The sequence below is a fragment of the Mirounga angustirostris genome, unplaced genomic scaffold (genome assembly GCF_029215605.1).
Source record: "Mirounga angustirostris isolate CCGP_5_RB_7025 unplaced genomic scaffold, mMirAng1.0.hap1 SCAF_8, whole genome shotgun sequence".
Classification (NCBI taxonomy): Eukaryota; Metazoa; Chordata; class Mammalia; order Carnivora; family Phocidae; genus Mirounga; species Mirounga angustirostris.
In genome coordinates, this window is record NW_026991716.1 from 116,624,258 (window position 1) to 116,639,836 (window position 15,579).

The window sequence follows — 15,579 nt, forward strand, 5'->3', positions numbered from 1 at the left end:
AACAAACACATGCATACTAACTCCTTAACCTTTTGCTGATGCTGATTTTAGGAGGGGAAAGTGACATTTAGGCTCTAAAGCATACCTCATGGCATAAGGCTATCAATTTTAGGTCATACATGATACTCCCAAATTCTTACCAATGATAACTCCAGACCAAAATGATATGACTTGAAGTCAAAAACCTTTATTGTATATCCTCATACAGCATATGTTGTTTTCTGACTATACTGTAAAATATCAATATAAAGTATGTGCCTTACCTCTCCAACTAACCTATGAGCTCCAGAAGGGACTTTCTGATGTTTTCCACAACATCCAGTCCAGTGCCTGGTACATACATACTAGGCACTCAAATATTTAATAAGATTACATAATTTTATAGATGGAAAAAAATAACATATTCTCTAAGCCAGTGATTCTCAGCTTGGGAGGAGAAGGTGGATGGAAAGAACAAGACCATCCTTGCCCCTCTTCCTTTGAAAATCCTTGTCAGGGCGCCTGGGTGGCTCAGTTGGTTATGCGACTGCCTTCAGCTCAGGTCATGGTCCTGGAGTCCCTGGATCGAGTCCCGCATCTGGCTCCCTGCTCGGCAGGGAGTCTGCTTCTCCCTCTGACCCTCCCCCCTCTCATGTGCTCGCTCTCTCTCATTCTCTCTCTCTCAAATAAATAAAAGCTTTAAAAAAAAAGAAAGAAAACCCTTGTCACTGGAAGATACTGATGCTGACAAAGTGTTGTATCTCTCAGATGTCCTGAGACAGAAAAATAACTGAGAATAAGAAAAAAAAAAAAAAAAAAAGACGATAGCAGGAGGGGAAGAACGAAGGGGGGTAAATCGGAGGGGGAGACAAACCATGAGAGACGATGGACTCTGAAAAACAAACTGAGGGTTCTAGAGGGGAAGGGGGTGGGAGGATGGTTAGCCTGGTGATGGGTATTAAAGAGGGCACATTCTGCATGGAGCACTGGGTGTTATGCACAAACACTGAATCATGGAACACTACATCAAAAACTAATGATGTAATGTATGGTGATTAACATAACAATAAAAAATTTAAAAAATAAATAAGTCAGCAGTTTAAAAAAAATTTTATCGGGTATAAAAATAATTTTATAAATGAAGAAGTGAGGTGAGTTAAGTTAAACAATTTGACCAACCCAGATTAACATTCTTTGCAAATTATAACCACCTACCTCTTGCTGACTGGTTTCAGGTTCATAACTAAAAAGATGTTTGGAGATCTGCCTCAAGTCAGGAAATTAGTTCAGATGACCTTGGTTCCTGCCCTCATAATCTTATTTTTAAAAATAACTAGTTAGCCTATTCAGTGAGAATCTCTCCCACATATATATATAATTCATCTCTAAATAATATCAACTGTAAAAGTTTTTAACATTTTAATACTATCAGGCACATCAAATAGGGTACTAGTTAATGAAAACTATTATCTAGGAAATAATACTCTTAAACCCAATTAAAAATAACCAAGGCGTGTTTGGTTTTTCCCCATGAAAAATCCATAACTAAACATGAGAAATATTACAAGGGACATGTTCAAAATGTAGGCTTGTTTACCTGATAGCATTAATTTCAAATCTGAATAGTACCTATAAAGATGTAAAAACTCTATTGTTTTAAATTAAAAATGCTTTTCACGATTTTTTAATCAATGTTTTTCAAGTATTCTCTGAATCAAACTGGGATATAAAAATTGATTCTACATTTAAAAATGTGTGCACAGACAGGGGCACCTGGATGGCTCAGTCGTTAAGTGTCTGCCTTCAGCTCAGGTCATGATCCCAGGGTCATTGGGTCGAGCCCCACATTGGGCTCCCTGCTCAGCGGGAAGCCTGCTTCTCCCTCTCCCACTTCCCCTGCTTGTGGTTCCCTCTCTCGCTGTCTCTCTCTCTCTCTCTCTGTCAAATAAATAAATAAATAAATAATCTTTAAAAAAAAAAATGTGTGCACAGACATATAAAATGTAAAGAAGGAAAATATCGGATACAAAATTGTGTGTATAATAATTGTATATAAAAACCTTAATAAGATAAAGAATAAATATGCATAGGAAAAAATTGAAAAAAAATATGGCAAAACACAAAAGTATTGTCTTTGGGTAAGAAAATCATGAGTGACTTCTCCCCTTTTTCTAATTAAGGATATACTACTTTGATATTGAGAAAAATAGGAGGTGAGTAGGTGATTTGAAAGATTTCAAAAGGAGAAATTCCTTGTATTTAGAAGGTTAAGATAGAAACATTCAAAATAAATCTATAACAGACTCCTAATGTAAGAAAAATTTACAATTTAAAGTCATTCGGATCAAAACACCTTGAGTTTAAAAAACATTTAAGATTACTTAGAAAGAAAAGGGTGTTGGGGGGGGGGGCAGTTCCAGGTAAGTATACTTTTTGCTATCAGTCATTATTGTTCCAAAGAATGTTTCAAATACACCAGTACATATACGTACACTCACACACGAAAATAAGATTTTTCAAAAATTTCAAAGAAACCAGTGTCAAATTTTCAATGAAAAACTACTTCAGATGAAATCATTTCAGTGAATCTGACTACATACTTAAATTCTAGTTACCAGATGTACATTCAAAAAGTACATCAACTAGGTTACAGAGAATAAACCACTTCCTTCAATATTACAGCTGCACTGTGATTTATTCAGTATGAATTATTTTTTCACTTTAAAATAGCTTTTATATAGGGCACCTGGGTGGCTCAGATGGTTGAGCGTCTGCCTTCGGCTCAGGTCATGATCCCAGCGTCCTGGGATCGAGTCCCGCATCGGGCTCCCTGCTCCTTGGGAGCCTGCTTCTCCCTCTGCCTCTCTCTCTCTCTCTCTCTGTCTCTCATGAATAAATAAATAAAATCTTTAAAAAAATAAATAAATAAAATAAAATAAAATAGCTTTTATATAGCAAAATTTGCCTCATCAAATCCACCATGCACCACCACCTGCTATCACATGGAAGAAAAAGTTTTACCCCAAAATATTCATTGGGATCAGATTTCAACATAAATATTGCTGAGCCAGCAATCTTTAAAAATTAAAAAACTTTAGATGAATAGATTTCAACCTGTATATTACTTTAGATTATATACCTTCAAGTAGCATCCACAAAATTTAAAATCTAATATATGTAATGAATTTAAATTATGGAATTTATGGAATTAATCATTCCATAGCAATAAAATTCTTGCTACTTCAAGAGTTAAGGAATAAAGACAATACTACATTACTAATAATTTTCCTTTTAACAAAGCCATTTACATTTTGTTAATATTGCTGTGATAAAAATTTTGTTAGACCAGAATTAGGAACAAAGCCTTTTTATTTTATAGAATAAAATTGTATATTTCAAAAAATATATCAATATCCCTAACCATTCTTTCCTAGACCTCTCACTTATTCTAAACTCTCCCTAAGAAACCTCATCTATATTCCTATCCCTGGGATTATCTACCCTTGAGACTCTCCCTAACAAATCTTAATACTTCGAAGTACATCTTAAATTTAGGCATGTGGGGCGCCTGGGTGGCTCAGTTGGTTAAGCGACTGCTCAGGTCATGATCCTGGAGTCCCTGGATCGAGTCCCGCATCAGGCTCCCTGCTCGGCAGGGAGCCTGCTTCTCCCTCTGACCCTCCCCCCTCTCATGTGCTCTCTCTCTCTCATTCTCTCTGTCTCAAATAAATAAATAAAATCTTTAAAAAAAAAAAATTTAGGCATGAATGTATATTTGAGAAACACTTTTTCAACAATGCAGAATAACTAAATTTAATGAGTTCCTACTATGTGCCAAGACATGCTATAACAGCTTAATATATGACTTCATTTAACATCGTAACTACCCTAAAAAATAAGAACTATTATTATCCTAATTTTGCAAATGAGAAATTTATGACATACAAAGTTAAGTAATTTGCTGAAGGCATACAGCTAATAAGTGGTTCAAATGGAATATAAATCCAAGCAATCTACACAAGTACCTGTGCTCTTCTCCAAATTACTGTGGAAACTAAGAGTGACAATCAACTTTCAGTCATAAAATCAGAAAAACACTAAACATTTGGACAGAGGAAAAGGCACAGAGGAAAAGTCTCATAGTACAGATATGAGCTGAAATAAGGCAAAAAAGTTTACAAGAACCTTATTGAAAACTTCAAGAAAGAGGTCCAACTTAAAAAGAGATGGTAAGTAAAAATTAAACAGTATTAATGAAATTTAAAAGGCATTAAATTTCATTAATATTCTCATTATCTAGGTGTTGTTCACACTGTTTTATTTTAATGACTGTAAAATACAAACATATGCACACATACCCCGGCCTACATAGGTTCAACTTAATCCTTATTTCCACCTAGTCTTCAATTTCTTTCCTAAATTCTACCTTTGGGATCTTCCAAGAACATGGTCTTAAAGACAGGAAGAGGCTACTGCACTGAATAATCCTAAAAAAAATGAAGTTTTAAAAGGATATACAAAAGGTCATATACTAACTGCTGACATCATCATGAATTCATATGTGGGACCAAGAATCATTCCCAAATGATTTAAGAAGACCTGGTAATATCGAACATTACCCATATCCAGAAATAACTCCCTGATAACAAATGTAATGAATTTTAAAACAATTAGTAAAAGGAAGAAGAAACAGGAAACCAGCACTGTTTTAAGAGACTATTATATGGCAGAAACTGGATTAAATAAATCACAATATATTTGAAGTAGATAACATTATGGCCATTTTAAAGAAAGTCTCAGAAAAATCCAGTCAACCAAAGTCATGCAGATAACAAATGACAGAGCTAGTTTGCAAAACAATACTGATCTAATCTGAGAGCTACTATCCCCTCTTACTATACCACACACTACTGACATAAAAGCTGATGCACTGAAAATCTGGAAGAAAATAAAGTTTGACCCTTCTTTACACACCACACAAAAATAAATTTTAGAAGAATTAGAAGTCAAACATAAAAAAATTCATATAATTCCCCCAAAAGAGAATTTAGAATGTTTATAACCTAGAGTTTTTTGAGGGGGTGATGGTTTAAATCCAAGACTGGAACCTACTAAGTTAAAAAGACAGAGTGACATAAAGTTTTTAAATTTTTCTATAGAAAAAGAGATGATAAAGAAAATAAAGACTGGGAAAATTATTTACAATGCATAGGACTAAAAAAATTTCTCTCTCAGACACTGGCCTTAGCCACATATTTATGGATATGTCTCCTTAGGCAAGGGAAACAAAAACAAAAATAAACTATTAGGACTACACCAAAGTAACAGTGAAGGAAACCATAAACAAAATGAAAAAGAAACCTACTGAATGGGAGAAGATATTTGCAAATGATGATATCCAATAAGGGGTTAATATCCAAAATATATAAAGAACTCACATAACACCAAAAAACAGTCTGATTAAAAAACAGGCAGAAGACCTGAATAGACATTTTTCCAAAGAAGACATGCAAATGGCCAACAGACACATGAAAAGATGCTCAACATCACTCATGATTAGGGAAATGCAAATCAAAACCACAACGAAGCATCACTTCACACCTGTCAGAATGGCTAGTATCCAAAAGATAAGACATATCAAGTGTTGGCAAGGATACGGAGAAAAGGGAACCCTTGTGCACAGGGAATGCAAACTGGTACAACCACTGTGGAGAACAGTATGGAGGCTCCTCAAAAAATTAAAAATAGAAATACCGTATGATACAAAACAAACACATTAATTTGAAAAGATTTATGCACCACGATGTGTACTGCAGCATTATTTACAATAGCCAAGATATAAAAACAACCGAAGTGTTCATCAATCGATGAATGGATAAAGATGTGATACACACACACACACACACACACAGAGGAATATTACTCAACCATAATAAATGAATGAAATCTTGCTATATGCAACGACATGGATAGACCTAGAGAAAGTTATGCTAAGTGAACTAAGTCAGAGAAAAGATAAATACCACATGATTTCAACTTATATGTGGAAATCTAAAAAACAAATGAATAAAAAAAACCTCTCAGATACAAAGGTTGCCAGAGGGGAGGTGGGTGGGGAAGAAAGGTGAAGGAAATTAAGAGGTACAAACTTCCAGTTATAAAATAAATAGTCATGGAGATGCAAAGTACAGCATAGGGAATAAAGTCAATAATAATGTCAGAGAGTGACAGATGTTGATTACACTTATCATAGTGAGCACTGAGTAATGTATAGAATTGTTGAATCATTATGTTGTACACCTGAAACTAATACAACATTGTATGTCAACTATACTTCAGTAATTTTTTCAAAAATTAGTACCTGTAATATAAAGACTTCAAATTAATAAGGACAACCTAATTAAAAATGGGCAAAGGATACAATTAGCAATCCAAAGAACAAGTTCAAATGGCAAATGAATATATGAACATACTTGACTTCATTAATGATCATAAAAATGCAAAATAAAGGAACAATGAATACATTAACTTCTCACTTGTCAGACTGTCCAAAATCAAGAAAAGTACTAATACCTACTGCTGGAAAAGGGATGAACCATAATAACTTTCATAAAGCAATGGCCATACCTATTTAAAACAAACCATACACCTTTCAATATAGCAATCCCGCTACAGGAGATCCATCTCATAACATCAAAAGCCCTGGTTTGTAAGGATATGTTTGCAGATGTTCTATAAACAGCGCTGTTCATAGAAACAAAAATTGGAAATAAAATGAATGTCCTTCAATAAGGCAAATTTTTAATAAATTGTAGCATAGCCACATCATGGAATATCATAAAATCACCAAAAAGAGTAAGTTGGAAATATCCTAGCTGACAATGTATTATAAGGAAAATGAAATTATAGTATTTTAATAAAACATTAATGAAAAATCCCTGTATGTGTGTCTGTTTTTACATATTATGTGAAAATAAAGAAATACATAGAAGAATCTCTAACAGGCTGTTAAAAATGGCTAAGTAGAGAGAAGAGCCAAAGTGGCTTATATGAAAACATCATGAAGGATGAAAAAAAAAAGCCTAAAAAAGTCAGCAGCTGGAGGGCACTTGTAATGAGCACTGGGTACTATATGCAACTGATGAATCACTGAACTCTACCACTGAAAATAATGATACACTATGTTAACTGATCTTTAAAAAGTCAGAAGTCATTTAAGCACCCCAATGCATTAGACTTTAATATAATCACCTTTTAGCTGCACTCGTTCCTTAGTTGGTAGTGAAAGAGCACTTCATTTCTTTGAACTAAGACAGTCAGCACTTGGTGAGAATTTTCTATGTGCCATACACTGTGCCAACAGCACATCATGGACTATTTTACTTATAGAAACTTCTAAGTTGGGCGCCTGGGTGGCTTAGTCGTTAAGCGTCTGCCTTCGGCTCAGGTCATGATCCCAGGGTCCTGGGATCGAGTCCCACATCAGGCTCCCTGCTCAGCAGGAAGCCTGCTTCTCGCTCTCCCACTCCCCCTGCTTGTGTTCCTGCTCTCACTATCTCTCTCTCTGTCAACAAAATAAATAAAATCTTAAAAAAAAAAAAAAAGAAAGAAAGAAATTTCTAAGTTAGGTACTGTTTTCTCTCTCTTTTTTTTTTTTAAAGATTTTATTTATTTATTTGAGACAGAGAGAATGAGAGAGAGCACATGAGAGGGGGGAGGGTCAGAGGGAGAAGCAGGCTCCCCGCCGAGCAGGGAGCCCGATGTGGGACTCGATCCCGGGACTCCAGGATCATGACCTGAGCCGAAGGCAGTCGCTTAACCAACTGAGCCACTCAGGCGCCCTAGGTACTGTTTTCTCAAGAATAAGTGGTATTTTATACAATGCCAACCTACATAACAGCGTGCACAATGCAGCACAGATAAAACTTTCAGGAACTCATAGGTGACCATCATCACAGCAAGCCTCCCAAAAATGGCATAAGAAAGTCACCATCTTTGACTCTTATCCACTCTATTAATGAAAGAAAGCTTTAATACAAATATATAATCCATCAGTGAAATATAATTATCCTTTATAAAATAACATTAGAAATGTTATTATGATTAAAAATTAAATGTTAAGTATTAGTACAACCTTTCTAAAGGGTAACTTCATAATATGTAGCAAAAGCATTAAAAATGCCCATACCTTTTTAACCAGCTACTCTATCCACTACTACTCTATAAATATCTTTTATAACAGAATTGAAAAAACACACAAATGTACAAAATGTTTGCTGAAGCACTTTTTGTAATAATAAATTGAAAACTTAAGTTCCTAGAGTAAGTGATGAAACAACAGAATACTATGAAAACCTGAATTTGCTGGCATACAAAAAAAAGTCTATGGATGGTTGCTAGAGGCAGGGGGAGGGGAAAATAAAGAGTACAGAGTTTCAGTTTTGCAAGATGAAAAAGTTCTGGAGACTGGTTTCAAAATACTGTGAATATATTTAACATTACTGAACTGTACACTTAAAAATGGTTAACCTGGTTGCCTCCATGCCTTGACTATTGTGGATAAGGCTGCAATAAACATGGGAGTGCATTAAAAAAATGGTTAATATGGTAAACTTTATGTTATGTGTATTTTACCCTGATTAAAAAAAAATTGAACAAATTTTTTAAAAATTGAACAAAAATTTAAAAATTTTAACGTATATATAGCACATGATTAAGTTAAAATGTGTTTAAAAAGTGATGTGTGGTTTCATAAAAAAAAAAGATATTCTTTGCATACAGAAACAGGTACACAAACAATGTGTAAAAGAGAGAAAGACACTGGCATTATCATGTACTAGTTTTGTGGCCTAGAGCAAGATGTTTAGTCATTTTTTTTTTTTTTAAGATTTTATTTATTTATTTGACAGAGAAAGACACAGCGAGAGAGGGAACACAAACGGGGAGTGGGAGAGGGAGAAGCAGACTCCCCGCCGAGCAGGGAGCCCGATGCGGGACTCGATCCCGGGACTCCAGGATCATGACCTGAGCCGAAGGCAGTCGCTTAACCAACTGAGTCACCCAGGCGCCCTGATGTTTAGTCATTTTTGAGCTTCAGATCCTCCAGGTGTAAAACTAGGATAAAAATAATCCCTACATGGGGCACCTGGGTGGCTCAGTCGGTTGAGCGTCTACCTTCGGCTCAGGTCATGATCCCAGGGTCCTGGGATCCTGCCCTGTGCCAGGCTCCCTGCTCAGTGGAGAGCCTGCTTCTCCCTCCCCCTCACCCCCCAACCATGTGCTCTCTCTCTCTCTCTCAAATAAATAAAATCTAAAAAAAAAAAAAATACCTACTCTATATGGTTATTGTGAACATTAAAGGAGACAACAGAGATAAAAAGTACAATATTCGGCATATAAGTGTTCATTAATATTGTCTGTTATTGCTTAAATGCATCAATATGCTAATAACTCAATTCTGGATAATGGGGGGTCCTGGGATTGAGTCCCACATCTGGCTCCTTCCTCAGCGGGGAGCCTGCTTCTCCCTCTCCCTGCTACTCCACCTGCATGTGCACTCTCTCTCTCTCTCTGTCAAATAAATAAATACTCTTAAAGAAAAAAAAAGATTTTAAATCAAACAGAATTGGTGCTCAAGAAATGGAAGACCACAAAGTGATTTAAAATTAAGTAAATGAGAAAAAGGCTTCACTTCTTAGGACTGCTCGTTTGCAAGGATTTGAAAAATGGATACCAATTCTCTATACATGAATGCCACGTCTCTTAGTTAAGTCATACTGGCAGAAAAAATACTTGAAAGTAATTTTTGAATACCTCACTGATGATAAAGCTGATTTCCTTAACAAGGGATTTAATTTTATCCTTAAAGTACTTATCAACAAACACCAAACAAGGTTAAATTACTGTAATATAAAACTTTGTTTCAAGTACCACATAACCATGAAAAAAGCACTGGAGTTCAAAAGAACTCAGTTTGAGTTACAATTTGCCTCTCAATACTCATGTGAAATTAAGTCAAATTATTTATTTTATTTAGGCCTCAGTTTCTTCCACCTAACTCACGATTCTCCTGATGACCAAGAGAATACCAGAACTACTATAAAGCTTCACGGGAAAGTCTGTGACCTAGATCTATGTCTCCAATGGCTACCACATGCTTTTGTGACAAAAATGAATATGAAAATTAAATACTGGCTAAAATGAATTTTGTCTTTTGCTTCCACTCTACTCCTTGTTGAAGTACTTAGCAATGCTTAGTATGTACATACATTAGACACTCAAAAACATACTAAAAGAATTGCCTAGGAATGACACATGAAAGTATACACCTGTAATCAGATTATTATTTCTATGGTTTAAAAAAAAAGTAATTAGGCCTAAGAGAAAACTCCATATTTAGCATTCATGCAGTTCTTATAGGGTACTGGCTCTATCAAGAAGATAAGCTGTTTTGAGAGTCTAAAGCAAATTATTTTTAAATTAAGCAATTAGTGTTTAAGTTTTTCCAGTGTAGGTGTACATACAAAGAGAATCTTAAGACCTATCTGAAAACATTCTGAACCAGATGAGTTTCTCAGTGAAATAAACCACTTCCTTTCAAAAGCCCACATAATTTTAAAGCAGAAAGTCAATTAATTCTGAAGTTTTCTGTACAAGTATAAAATTCTTCTAATTGCTTCAATAAAATTACTTAGTGATAAACTAGTGAAAAAGTTTTACAAAAAAAGATATTTTAAAGGGACATCAAAAATACTGTAGTTTAAATTAAATACGCCTATTTTAAACTCCTTACAACAAAGGATTAAAGTAAAATGAAATATGTATTTTTTTTTTAAAGATTTTATTTATTTATTTGACAGAGAGAGAGACAGCGAGAGAGGGAACACAAGCAGGGGGAGTGGGAGAGGGAGAAGCAGGCTTCCCACCGAGCAGGGAGCCCGATGCGGGGCTCAATCCCAGGACCCTGGGATCATGACCTGAGCTGAAGACACTTAATGACTGAGCCACCCAGGCGCCCCTGAAATATGTATTTTAAGCACATTACTAAAAGTTCATATAAAGTGTTAACATCTCATACTAATAAGTCTTCTTTGTAATACAGACTTTTCAAATTAAAACTGGGATTTGTTTTCAGGACAAGGATAAAACACTCACAATATGCTCTACCCGAGAAGAAAGAGGAGGCTGCATCTCCTAAAAATCTAATGTCACTTTCTCTTCCATTTAGTCAGGTAATGTTGAAAAGACAAATACAGCACAATAAAGAAGTAGTAAAAAAACGATCCTGTTGCAGGCGCGTTTACAACTTTGCTTTTATCTTTTTTTAATTCTTTGTACCTTCTCTAGTGAACAACCTACCATTAAGACTCAACCATACGAAAATCAGAGTATAGTTAGAAATAATATTTTAGACATTCAAACAGGAAAATACAGATATACTATACGAAGACTGCTTAATAGAGTATTAATACTATAAAACTAGCAAAGCGATGCTAGAAAATACAACCTCACTATGTAAAATTAGAGTTTATTTTCCCAATGAAGGGAAAATAAGATGAAATTCAAAGGGAAAGGAAAATGAATATAGATTTCTAAACAGTATGGGCAAGCCAATATTACTTAAGACAAACTGTACCAAAAACAGTAGCTCAACTGTAAAGTACACTATTGAAATATATTTATCCAAAGCCTCCAACACTTTTAAACAATCAGTTCTTTGAATGATTTAATTAATTTAAATGATTACTGCCCACTTTATTTGTAAGGCAATGGAAATATCAATTTTAAGAACTGTAAAAACTGTTAAATTCAAATTACGTACGATTCCTTTACCAGATTTGCAGATCAACTATTTTTCTTAATGCTTACTTTTTTTTAGGCCAACTAGTTCTCTAAAAAAAACAAATCGAATGTTAGAAAAAGCCCCAATAGCCATTAAAGAGTTAAACCTCACCTCACACAAAAATATCCATTGTGTGAAAAGCTATTTTTCTTCCAAGTTAGGTTGACTAATTATACAATTCTAAAGATAAATATTAAGATTTTTCTGCCAAGAACTTTCCTTTCAAACACTACTATATGTATTTCAATTTGGATGTTTTTGTAACAACAAAAAAAAGAGTCTGTGTTACTCAGTTTTAGAGAGTTTTCTCTCTTGGTAGATTTAAGGTAGCAAGGAAAATACCATCAGAAAACTAAAAGATTGTCCCAGGATTTTACTCCCTAAATATATGCTCTTTTAGCAGTCCACTCATATTAATGTATAACAAAATTAGACAATAACCCATTTGAAGGTCATTTATATTTGCTATTGGTGATTTTCCATATCACACATGTTAAGAAAATGAACTAAAATGTTATCCGAATTAAGGAGACACATCAACATTTAATGCATTATTTTAGACATCAGAGTTTGAATTCATTACACCATAATAAAAGGCTAATTTTCACACAAGTATTAAGTTCTCATTCCAAAATTCTGAAAGTACAAAAACTTAAAAAATTCTCTAAATGAGAAACAGATTTCCTTCTATGCTGTTCAGTGCTACGTCATGATCAAGTCAAGTTGATATGGATAGTGGAATAATTATACCTAAGCATTTAAATCTTTGATACAATGTCTGCCTTATTCATGAGTCTCTCAAATCAGTCCAGTTTTACAGTTGAAAAGGGAGTGTTTAATTTGATCAAGTGCTTTAAGGAAAAAATATCTAGTTTCTATCCCATTTTTCTCCCAAAACATACACACACACACACCTACATATGGTTGGGGGGAGGGGTTAGGAGAGAGAAAGAGAACACTAAGGATAAAAGAGAAGAAGATAAAAACACCAGGAGAAAAAGTTGGAAAACAAGCCTGCAGAACTCAGAAATACAGGGGGGGGGGGAATACTAGAGAAATAAAGACCAAACTAAAAGCAACAGAATCAGACTAGCTAGCAACATACAACACTAGAAAATGGTACAGCAATGTCTGCAAAGCCCTCCACAAAAGGAAGAGGGACCCAAAACCATTATTTGTCAATCTGTCATGCAAATATAGGCCACATAATCACTTTCATATATTCGAAAATTTGGGAAGTTATTTCACACATGAATATTTTGCAAGGAGGGGAAGGTGATCTTTCAAACCAGATGTCAAAGTCAAATTATACAAATAGAAGTCTAATCATGAGAAATCTATTTTAAAATAACTACAGTTGGTTTGAAATTAAGGAAGCTTTGAATACAGAATAAAATAAAAATGCTATAAATCTTGCCAATAAATAATATGACTAAAAATATAGGACAAAAAGAGAGAGGGGGCAAGTATGAGAAAGTGTAACTTTGCTGAGCTCAACTTTTAAATCCAGGACTCCTTAAATAACTGTTTAAAGTTAATAATTCAGTTAGTAGAAGTTTAAACATATTATAAAAGGTATAAATAAGAACTTAAAATATAAACAAAAATTAAGAGAAACAGAGTGGAGGTGAAGTATAAATTAATTTCTTCATCTTTCATAATGAGATCAACACATACCTTTTAGGGTTAGCAAATTTAAAAAGTTGAAGTATGTTACTGTGTTACAAAGACAGTACAAATCTCCAAGTTACCAAAGAGTATATACCACATCAAAATATAGGCCACACATCACAGAAAGCATTCTACCTATCCTATCATTCCCATAAATGAGAAAAACTCCTCTTTTACAAGTCTCTGACAAACGCAATTATACACATCTACAGGAGGCACAACTAAACCAAACTGATTCAAAACACTGAAAGCAAAAGTATGAAGAAATAGAACTTAGAGAAAGCAGCAATCATGACATTAAGCAAATTGAATTTAAGTCAAAAAGCATAAAACAAATCATAGAGGAACTTTACATTAATGAAAACTTTGAATCCACAGGAAGATCACCTATCTCTGTCTATCAAAAATAGGGTAAAACCTGTAAGTAGTAAGATGAAATAAAATGCAAGGGTCTTATTATATTTTAACTTACCTCTCTCAGCTTATAACCACCAATTAAGAAAACCGAATTTAAGTAAGAATACTGAACCCTGTAACAATTTTAAAAGCAATTAACAAGGGGCACCTGGGTAGCTCAGTCAGTTAAGCCTGTCTTTGGCTCAGGTCATGATCGCAGGGCCTCGGGATGGAGCCCCACGTAGGCTCCCTGCCTAGTGGGGAGTCTGCCCCTCCCTGCCACTCCTGCTCTCTCTCTCTCTCAAATAAATAAATAAAATCTTTTAAAAAATAAAAAAAAAAGGTAACAAAAAAAAGTAACGGAAATGCATCATATTTTGTATTCTTCAGACAGAATTCATACTCTTGATAAGTGCCTATGAAACCATTCTAAAACTACATTGGGCCTCAAAGAAAAACCTCAATATACTTCAATAAGTAAAGGGCACAGACCACATTCTCTGGTAAAAGTACAATGAAACCGGTAGTCATTACAAAAACAAATACAAAACTCCCACAACCTGGAAATTTTAAAATTCTTTCAGGTTCTTGGCTTAAAAAGGAAATCAAAATCAAAACTGTGAATTATCCAGAAACAGTAACTCTAAAAGAACCCAGAAAATAACAATGATTCTAAAGGAATCCATGAGCCACAGCAAATGCAGTATCCCTAGGAAAAATATAACTTCAGAGACCTAAGTAAATGAGACCGAATGTGAACAATGCAGATCTACTACAAGGTAGTGGGGAGGAATAAGGAAAGGGTGGAGCTAGGACTCCAATCTAACAATTTATTTCTTAGAGAGAGATCTGAAACTAAATGATGGGTCCACAAGTGATTGCTACGTTATTTTCTGAATTTTTCTGTCTTTGCAATCTCATAAATTAAAATTAACTTTTAAGGTAAAGAATTAAAAATGCATTTAAGTTAAATGTTCCACTCACAAAGGTAGAAAAAAAATGGAAAACAAATTTGGTAATAAACAAATAAACTCACAATTTAATGAAAAAAATACCAGTACAGCTAATTATTAATCCAGGAGCCAATCTTCAGGGAATAAAACAATGGTAATTAAAAAAAAAAAGAAGACAAAAAAAAAACAGGTAGAGGGGAAGAGTAAAGTAGAGGGGAGGAATAGCGATTGGGGTGCCTGCCTGTATGCAACTCTTGATTTTGGGGACCTAAGTTTGAGCCCCATGTGGGGTGTAGAGATTACTTAAATAAATAAAACTACCAAAAATAATTAAATAAAATAAGAATGGAGATTTAACTGCATATAAGAATCTAAAAAAAAAAATAAGACAATGTTTGCTACAATGCTAAACAAATATATTTGTCAACCTGGATGAAGATGGTTTTCTAAGAAAAACCAAACATTCAAACTGACCCTAGAATATTGAGAAAGATAAATCCTATGATGAAAGGAATAATTTCAATGCTCTTTGAAACTCTATAAAACCATCACAAAGAGAAACCAAAACCCAAACACATACATATACACACAACTGCAAATTAAATTTATGAATAGATGGAATAATCTTGAATAAAATATTAGCAAATAAAATCCATCATATTAAAAGTACAATTTACCATGACCAACTAGGATCATTCCAATATTACAAGTCTACTAGAAAATCTATTAAATAAAGCT

General features: G+C 34.3%; 1 protein-coding gene across 4 annotated transcripts in view; it reads right to left on the bottom strand.

The window, feature by feature from the left end:
* The window catches only part of HBS1L (HBS1 like translational GTPase), an 86,232-nt gene that overhangs the window by 49,242 nt on the left and 21,411 nt on the right, over positions 1-15,579 (bottom strand). The gene's annotated exons all lie outside the window — the stretch shown is intronic.